Source organism: Pangasianodon hypophthalmus, chromosome 27 (genome assembly GCF_027358585.1).
Source record: "Pangasianodon hypophthalmus isolate fPanHyp1 chromosome 27, fPanHyp1.pri, whole genome shotgun sequence".
Lineage (NCBI taxonomy): Eukaryota > Metazoa > Chordata > Actinopteri > Siluriformes > Pangasiidae > Pangasianodon > Pangasianodon hypophthalmus.
Window position 1 is genome coordinate 9,369,770 of NC_069736.1, and position 9,739 is coordinate 9,379,508.

Here is a 9,739-nt window from a genome sequence, read left to right on the forward strand (position 1 = left end):
CACATTTGTCACATTTGGATTTCACAAAAAATGACATACAGACAAGTTAAAATATCATTACAAATTTTAATTCCAAGATCAAGTGGGCATAAAGAGCTGATATCCGATACGATTTAGATAAATGTTCCTACATATGATAACATGACCGTGAACAGCAAATATGATTTTCACATCACCAAAAACTAACACGTAATTGCGTAATAGATGTCCCACAGGCCACGCTACTGTTTGAGATGTAATATAATAACAATATATTAAATTCTTTGACCCAGATAGCAAATTAGTGATAGTTACTTCATGATTATTATATAATGACACTAAAGAAGGTGAAAACTTTTTACTCTTTTATAATTATTTAGCTAACACTATAGCAACTCAGCCATCCATCCATTTTCTGTACCACTTATCCTACACAGGGTCACGGTGGAGCCTGGAGCCAATCCCAGGCAACTTAGGGCACAAGGTGGGGACACACAGGACAGGGTGCCAACCCACACACTCACACACTACAGACAATTTGCAGATGCCAATCAGCCTACAACGCATGTCTTTGGACTGGGGGAGGAAACCAAAGTACCAGGAGGAAACCCCCGAAGCAGGGGGAGAACATGCAAACACCGCACACACAGGGTGGAGGTGGGATTCAAGGTGTGAGTTAACAGTGCTAACCACTAAGCCACAGTGCCGCCCAAACTCAACTATATTTGACACTACCTGTTTACTATTTGGTAAGAAGATTATCATAACATTCATGAATGAATGACATCCAGCATTATATAAAGTAGAATAGATGCATTATATGTTGATTTTATGAATTCTGATTGGTCAGATGGTGTTGATTAATTTAATAGCAGCAGCTCTGACAGTAGTGCTGGCTGTAATTTATGCGCCGTCTAATATAACGATATTTGTGGAAATTGGATTAATTACAATTGCTCATGTTATAATCTCCTAGTTCCATGAGGTCTGAGGACCTCCATATGGACAAAAGTTTGTAGACACCTACACTTAACACATATATGTGCTTGTTGAACATCTTTTTCCAGATTTGGTCCCCCTTTGCTGTTATAATAATCTCCACTCTTCTGGGAAGGCTTTCCACTAGATTTTGGAGCGTGGCTATGAGGATTTGTGTTTATTCAGACACAAGTGAGGAGTGAGGAGGCCTGGGGTGCAGTCAGCATTCCAATTCATTTTCATTTGGGTTGAGTTCAGGGCTCTGTGCAAGCCACTCAGGTTCTTCCACTCCATCCTTGGCACACCATGACTTTATGGAGCTCGCTTTGTGCAAAATGCATTGTCGTGCTGGAACAGGTTTGGGCCCTTTAGTTCCAGTGAAGGCAAATTATTAATTAATTATTTGGTGGCAGGTCAAATTACAGTTTTATAATATTACCAATAACATATTCATAGATTTCATACTGTTTTACTGTTAAAGACCTTTGTGTGATTCATGAACAATAATGATGGGAAAATGTATTTAACAGAAAGTAACACAAAGGACTTCACCACTAAAAATAGTATGAAATCCGTACACATTTTATTTATAATATTGAAATTCTAAATCCCAGTAACTCAATTAACTGGTTTTATAAATAATGTCAAGATGAATCTAATAACAACACTAATAATGATTTATTCCATCAGAGGAAAGTTAATAAATTAAAAAGCTCTATGGCTCCAAAAAATGGTCAAAATATTATTATACACATTTAAATAATTTGCTGTTTCTGGCTGCAAAAATTAGATTATGCTGCTGCATTGAAGTAGTAATGAATTAATTCTATCAAATAACTCCTACACTGCTGAATTAACATTCTCACAGCAGTGAAAATGCTCTATTAATACTGCATTAATATCTACTGGGATAACACTCGTCAGTTGTACATTACTGACTAGTGTTGAATGAATTGTTACAGAGGTTTAATTATCTCCTGTTGAAGTAACTGTAACAGACCTAAAGTTCAGCCTGACCTACATACAGCGCATGTGTTTATTCAACACATTCTCTATAAAGATGTCATTTCCATCTGAGTATAATTATGATGTCATTATATTGGCTTGAGGAAAAAATGGATTAGAAGCAATACAGTGGTGTAAGACCCTATGAGACATAGGGAACTGGATTAAACGAGTGCAAACATCTTCCTGGCTTTTCCCAATAGGACAGAAAGTTTCCTAAAACATGAGAAATGTTGCAACATACAAGCAAGACAGATCTTGTAGGTGAATGTGTCCACTTGTAAAATTTTGAAAGAGGGAATCATAGATTAGCACACTTCTGGTTTGTTAATTACTTTAGGCCTGACATTTTTTTTACAAAAAAACTTTACTTGGCATTCATATACATAATACTAACATAATTAAGTGTAATAGAAAGTTGGTTATGCAATAGCTCATCATGCTGTATTATTTTATATCTGGTTCCTTGATTTTTGATTTTTACGTTTTACCAGTCAGTGCATGATGAATATAATTAAATATAATTATGCTTATGAAAGTAAATTTAATCAAGCAGGAACATATTATGGCCTTAAGGCGTAAACAGAATTATTATACATTATTGCTGGGTCATCTTCCCAGTAATGTGAAATTAATTTGGTTTAATAATCTAAATACATTTAATAATGTTCTGGAGCACTGACGCAACAGTGTGTGAACACAAAAGTAAGGTTCCCAAAAATTCATAAATAAATAAAGAACAAAAACGTGCAATGTGTGATGTACTGTATGTAATGCTGAAGCAAATAAAACATGATGTATCATACATAGATCATTTATGCTTTGGCATTAACCATGGTGATGTGTAGTGTAGTATATATAAGAGTTAGAAGCAGTACAAGAACAAGACCAGGCTTTTTGTCTGGTCTTGTGTGTAAGGATTCTATATATACAGAGTTCATTTGCCAAATATTTATTAAAGATCTTCAAAATTATTCCAGAAGCATAAAAATGCAAAACATGTCATATTTTAGATATTGTTTCCCTCCAGTGGGAACTGATCTGTGGTTTCCATCAAACATCACGGTATTCACATCAGGATCTAATGGATTGAATGGTTTCCAAGAGTTGAGTCATTCTTGATTCAGTTATGGATCCAGGATCTATTCTCCGTTTAGTAAACTGAATTGTTTTACCTTAATTGAATTTTTGCCAGTTCTCTGACCACAGGGTCTCCAGCAGTGACTGCCAAATCCCTGTAGGACCTTTAACTCTCATTAGAAAACCATTAAACACATGTAGAATCACTCGCCGGTCAGCTGATAAACCATTAGGGTCCATTACTTGATTTCAACCAAAAAAAAACCACAACCAAAAAAAGCACAAAATATCATTAGTAACCATAAAATAAACAACAGGAACCTAAATAAACTATATGTAGCTGAAAATGAAGTTTTTATTAACATTATTATTATTATTATTATTATTATTATTATTATTATTATAGCATTGTTATTGTAATAGCAACTTTTCCTTTTCTATTTTAAGATGCTGATAATATCTTGTTTGCTGATCTTGCAGTTTTTCGATCTTTGTGATATTCTGGCTCAAAATTAAATCTATAACTAATTCTCAAATTGCGTGTGTTCATGCTGGGAGACGTGCAGCACTATTAAGATATAGTCAAGAACTGATGTGTGTAACGCTGGACATTTTCTGCACTTGCCGGTCATAGCCTGCTCTATATAGCAGAAAGGGGCATCAGAGGCAGCTGCTACTCCGTAGATTCAAATTGGTAACAAAAAAAATTTAGAGCAGCCATTTTAGAATTTAAAACCGGGGGTTATTCTTGTGGGGGCTGTTCTGGTGTTGTCCAGTGAGGTACTGGGCAGTAATGGCATTTACTTTTAGTGCAATTTAAGACATTCATGTCCTTAAAAGCCAAGTACATAGTCTAAGGGTTTTAGAATATAGTGCATAGTGTGTGAGACATGGACCAAGAACTTCAAATATTGGTCATGGCACAAAGAGAAGGGGATTTAAGACCAGGTGCCCAGACATCATGATGCTCTTCAGTGCACTTTCCCTAGGTTAAATAAAGGCAATAAACACAGATATTCTGTCAATCGTCCATGCCAAAGTAATCTGAGGAAGAGCTTGTACTGGTCGTTTCGTCACAGCAGTCCTCTGCATCAGAGAAAGAAGAAGTGTAGTGTAAACCGGACAGTCTGTGGTAGTCCTGCTGAGGGACTTCTGGAAAGCCGGACATTTCCATGGCTCTCGGTCCAGCTTGTGAAGCCGACGTGCTGCACATGTCAATTAACTGAGTGCATATCGCACAGCCCATTTTTGCATTATGCTGATTAATCCCAACAAACCACACCCACAATTTCAGCTGTAGAAATGCCTACAGGCTATGGACAGACACACTGGCTGTCAGCGCCCCGACTTTCACAGGCACACACACATCTCTTTGTATTTTATGTTTTTGCATGAAACCAATTACTACTACTTAAGCTCATATTTTCTACTAGCTTTGAAATAAATGTCACATTTACAGTCTCACAGCTATAAGCCATCCACTCATACTGTCAGACAGATTAATCCACACAAATGACTCTTATCTTCTGACACTTCCAGCACTCTAACAGGTTTATATTTGAGGAGAGAAATGGCAGCTCACACTGTAGACACTGAATGATCTTCTGACTTCCTTAGTGTGTGTAACATGAAGACAAAATCCATTGGTATGTGTTTAGTTTAGCTTCCTGGCAAACCCTCGCCTAAGGGAATGACGACAATAATGTGGCACTCAGGACAAAAGGCCGTGAGAAAGATAGAAAGAGGGAAGCTGCTGTTGCGTGTGTCTCAGCGGCACCTCATGCAGGTGTGTCTGAAGAAGGCAGGTCAGAGGTCATAGGGTCACAACACAGCATTCCAGTTCAGCTTTACACTGCACAAAAGTCAAAAGCAGATATTTACGGATATGAATCTCCCTGGAGAGGACTTTCTTGCACATTCTTTTCACACTTTCAACTGATAAGAGACGTAGGTCCAAGTTTCGGCTTTATTCTTATTATACAATGGGAATGGGCATCCTAACAGCCATCTGAGATGCCAGCAATGTCCTTCTTTATTCCATAGTCTTGGGTGTGTTGCGGATCTGTTCAAGTGGCTGCTGCTTGAACATGTTTCAGGAAGCCTGTTGGACACTCATGTTTCTGTCCTGCCTGTGAGGAGTAAAATGAGATGCTGAAATGAGCCTCCAATACCCAGGGTATTACAGATAATCTTATTTTAACAGCTACACCAACACTTAGATCTTCATACCAAGCACATAATACAGACTAAAGCTGATGCAACAGCACTTTAGACAACATTTAACCAAGTATCATTAAAGGATTTGGTAAATTTCAAGGTGTGGTTTATCACAGATAAATTAATTAATGTAAAACACTGCACTATATCAATTAAATAGTATACGCATATGAAGGGTGTCATTGTTTTGACCTGTCACCTGTACAGCCTCAAGAAGTCTTATACATTGCATTGTTTCAAGGGAGTAATTAATAATAATAATAATAATAATAATAATAATATAGAACAGCATGATGGTACAGTGGGAAATGGTGCCGCCTCGCAACCAGCATTCCTGGGTTCCATCAGATCCACCAGATTCTCTGGATCCACCGTGACGACAAGAAGAAGAAGAAGAAGAAGAATTAAAAGGATTAAAAAATTATAAAGTCAAATTGAAAAATAAAGTAAATGAAGTTTAATAAAGAAAGATATTTTTAAAAAAGAATTAAATTAAATATGTAGAAGAAGAAGGAGAAGAAGAAGAAGAAGAAGAGGTCTAACAATAAAATAAGAAGTCTGTAATAAAAATTAAAGTAAAATAATAATAATAATAATAATAACATATGAACATCAAATCATATTTTCATTAAAAAAGCTTTGAGTATAATGAATAAACTGTACTAAATTAAAAGACCTTCATCTTCACAGCTTTATCCTGGTCAGGGTCGCAGGTGATCCGGAGCGTATCCTGTAAACACTTCATTGCAGGGCACCTTGCTCACACGTATTCACATCTAGAGACAATTTAATGGGGCCATTCCACTTGAATGCATGTTTTTGGAGGTGGGAAGAAGCTGGAGAACCCAGAGGAAACCCATGCAGATATGTGGAGAACATACAAAACTCTACACAGTCAGTAATCTGAGCTCGGGATCAAACCGGAGTTCCTGGAACTGTGAGGCAGCAATGCTACCAGATGCACAACCTTGATGCCTTAAACATAATTTAAAAACAAATAGTAAAGTGTAGTGTTCCAGCTTTGCTGCATGAACACAAATGTTCAGTCTGTATTCAGCCACAAAAGCCCCATGTTCTATATATCATGGTTATTTCCTCATAGACTTGCTCATGTTATATTACAACACAAGGTTAAATCTCCATATTTTAGGTTATCATCAATATCAACATAATATTATTGGCAATTATATGGCCATGACCTGCTATTTTATATCATATTCATCATTTAGTCTCACCGCTGGCTAAAGAGTGTGAACAAGTCATAGAGTCATTGAGCCAAAGTAATCAAACCTGTAAAAGATTCACTGCAGTTAACAGGCGCAGGGTTTATGCACACCTCCTCTAACTACTGTGTATCTCATCACTGCTAATTCTGCTGATCACATTTTGGTGTATTTAATATAATTATGCTTATCTTAGTCAAGGAATATAAAATAGTGGGGTTCACTTCATAACCAAAATATTTGCCCCGAGCTAAGATATTGTATCTCTGAGCAATCCACCCAAAGAAAAATAATTCTAAATGCTGTGTAATAATTAAGAGTTAACCTACTGTAATTTAATGGAGCCACACTCTGGGGCATTAAAAATGCAGCGTGTACAGGTTGAGACAATAGAAAATCTCTGTGGATGTTCTCTAATGATGTCTGCTGAACAGGTATCAAAAAGGAAGAAAAATACTGATTTCATCTAGGCTACAACCATCTTGTTTGATGTGTTTATTCATAAATTACTGATAAACTAACTCTGGTTTCATTATACATGTTTAATTTTGCTTTTTTGCTTTTTGCCTTGATGATTTGACATTTTTGTCATGTAAAAGGTTAGGTCTATTAGGAATTGAACACTTTATTAATACAAACTAAGCAATAGCTTTGTGAAGTGACACATTCATTAACAGAGGAATGTTATGTGCTATTCTATACATATTAGAAAGGAGATGTAAAAAATCGTTATGCATAATTAGATCAAATGCTGCTACTCATGTCATTATAGCTGATAATTTCAACCACAGAGTAATTTCAGTGAGCTAGGACACACCCTTATTGTCAGAACGTGTCTGGAAAGATTTCCCTCTGCCACATGCTAGTGCTCACTGCGAGAGGGTGCAGCTATTATTGTCCAAGACAAACATGTGAAAGCCTTCTTTTGATGCTGCCAATTGTACTGATACTGTAAAAAAACAAAAAGAGGCAGAAATATGTGACTACTTACCTCTTAAGGAAGAAGAAGGTCCTGTCTCCAGAGCAGGGCTGATGATGCTGAACAGCTCGTCTGCAGTGCTGCTTTCTTGTCTCCTGCTCTGTGTTTTTTTTTTTATCTGCCTGCTAGTAGAATGGTGATTCAGAGTGACATCAAGAGTAGCATGGTCTCCTACACACCTCCCCCTGGGTAGCCATGGACTTCACTTTAGCTCTACTGAATGAAAGGATTAAGATGGATGAGGGACAGATGATGGGGCTCAGCTGGGCCAGTCAGCATGTGATTAGAGGCAGACACCAGTCTTTATATGCTCTGTGAATTACGTATATTCAATCCGATTGGTTAGAAGGTGTTTTTTTTTCTGTAGCAGCAGCTCTGACAGTAGTGCCAGCTGCAATTTAATACTATATATTAATGTGCTTGTTCTAGCATGTTATTGTTCATATATAGTGAGATTACAAGGAAGATGCTCCGCATAATCTCATAATTTTAAAATGTCCTGTTATTTAACAATACTATATATATATATATATATATATATATATATATATATATAGATATGATGAAATTTTCTATAAAGAAATGTTTATTTAATATCTATGAAAGGAGTCTCCAGTGTCAGCACTTTAGAACAGTCTTCAGAACACAGTATGTTGCATTTTCTCATTAATAAGATGCATTTTTGTATTTATGCAGTTAATCATGTCATTTATGTCAGCCAATCATGTGGTAGCAGTACAATACAAAAAATCATGCAGATACAGGTTCAGCTATTGTTCACATCAAACATCAGAACGGGGAAAAAGTGTGATCGTGGTGACTTTAATCGTGGCATGGTTGTTGGTGTCAGACGGGCTGGTTTGAGTATTTCAGAAACTGCTAATCTCCTGGGAATTTCACAAGCAACAGTCTCCAGAGTTTACACAGAGTGGTGCGAAAAACAAAAAACATCCAGTGTGCGGTGGGTCTGCAGGCTGAAACACCTTGTTGATGAGAGAGATCAGAGAAGAATCAACAGACTGGCCTGCGCTTACAGGAAGTCTACAGTAAGGCTGAGGCTATTATGGGCACAGACTCACCCAAACTGGACAGCTGAAGCCACATGTTGGCTGATTGGATAAGTGCATAAATGAGCAGGTGCACAGATGTTCCTATTGAAGTGGATGGTGAATGTGTGTATATACACCCATCAGCCATAACATTAAAACCACCTGCCAAAACAGCACTGACCCATTGAGGCATGGACTCCTCAAGACCTCTGAAGGTATGCTGTGGTATCTGGCACCAAGACATTAGCAGCAGATCGTTTAAGTCCTGTAAGTTGCGAGGTGGGGCCTCTATGCATTGGACTTGTTTGTCCAGCACATCCCACAGATGCTCAATCGGATGGAGATCTGGGGAATTTGGAGGTCAAGTCAACCCTTGAACTCTTTGTCATGTTCCTCAACCCACTCCTGAACAATTTTTGCAGTTTGGCAGGGCGCATTATCCTGCTGAAAGATGCCTCTGCCATTAAAGAATACCGTTGCCATGAAGGGGTGTACTTGGTTTGCAACAATGTTTAGGTAAGCGATGGACACATACCCGGCCGTACACATGATGTAAAAGAAAATGTGATTCATCAGACCAGGCCACCTTCTTCCATTGCTCTTTGGTCCAATTCTGATGCTCACATGCTTATTATATGCGCTTTCGGTAGTGGAGAGGGGTCACATGGGCACTCTGACCGGTCTGCAGCTGCGCAACCCCATACACAGCATTCTATCACCTTTCTATCATAGCCAGCATTAACTATTTCAGCAATTTGTGCTACAGTAGCTATTATGTGGGATCGGACGAGATGGATTTTGGGTGCCCATTGCCCTCTCGCCAGTTCACCGTATGTCTTTCCTTGGACCACTTTTAGTAGGTACTAACCACTGCATACCGGGAACACCCCACAAGATCTGTTGTTTTGGAGATGCTCTGACCAAGTCGTCTGGCCATCACAATTTGGCCCTTGTCAAAGTTGCTCAGATCCTTACACTTGCCCATTTTTCCTGCTTCCAACACATCAACTTCGAGAACTGACTGTTCACTTGCTGCCTAATATATCCCACCCCCTGACAGGTGCCATTGTAATGAGATAATGAATGTTATTCACCTGTCAGTGGTTTTAATGTTATGGCTGATCGGTGTGTGTGTATATATATAACATTAAAACCATAACATTAAAACCACTGACAGGTGAAGTAAATGTGAAATATATATAAATATATAAATATATATATATATATAT

The 9,739-nt window shown here is 37.8% G+C and overlaps 1 long non-coding RNA gene across 2 annotated transcripts; it reads right to left on the minus strand.

Moving 5' to 3' along the window:
• Positions 1-2,898: 2,898 nt before the first annotated feature.
• LOC117596217 (uncharacterized) lies at positions 2,899-7,811 on the minus strand. Of its 2 annotated transcripts, XR_004577383.2 has the most exons (3): positions 5,936-7,811; positions 5,560-5,621; positions 2,899-5,171 (listed from the first exon to the last, which is right to left on the minus strand). It is a non-coding gene; the product is annotated as an uncharacterized LOC117596217 (long non-coding RNA). The 2 variants fall into 2 exon arrangements; XR_004577382.2 differs by lacking the exon at positions 5,560-5,621 and having other exon boundaries at positions 7,474-7,811.
• Between the last annotated feature and the right edge of the window lie 1,928 nt (positions 7,812-9,739).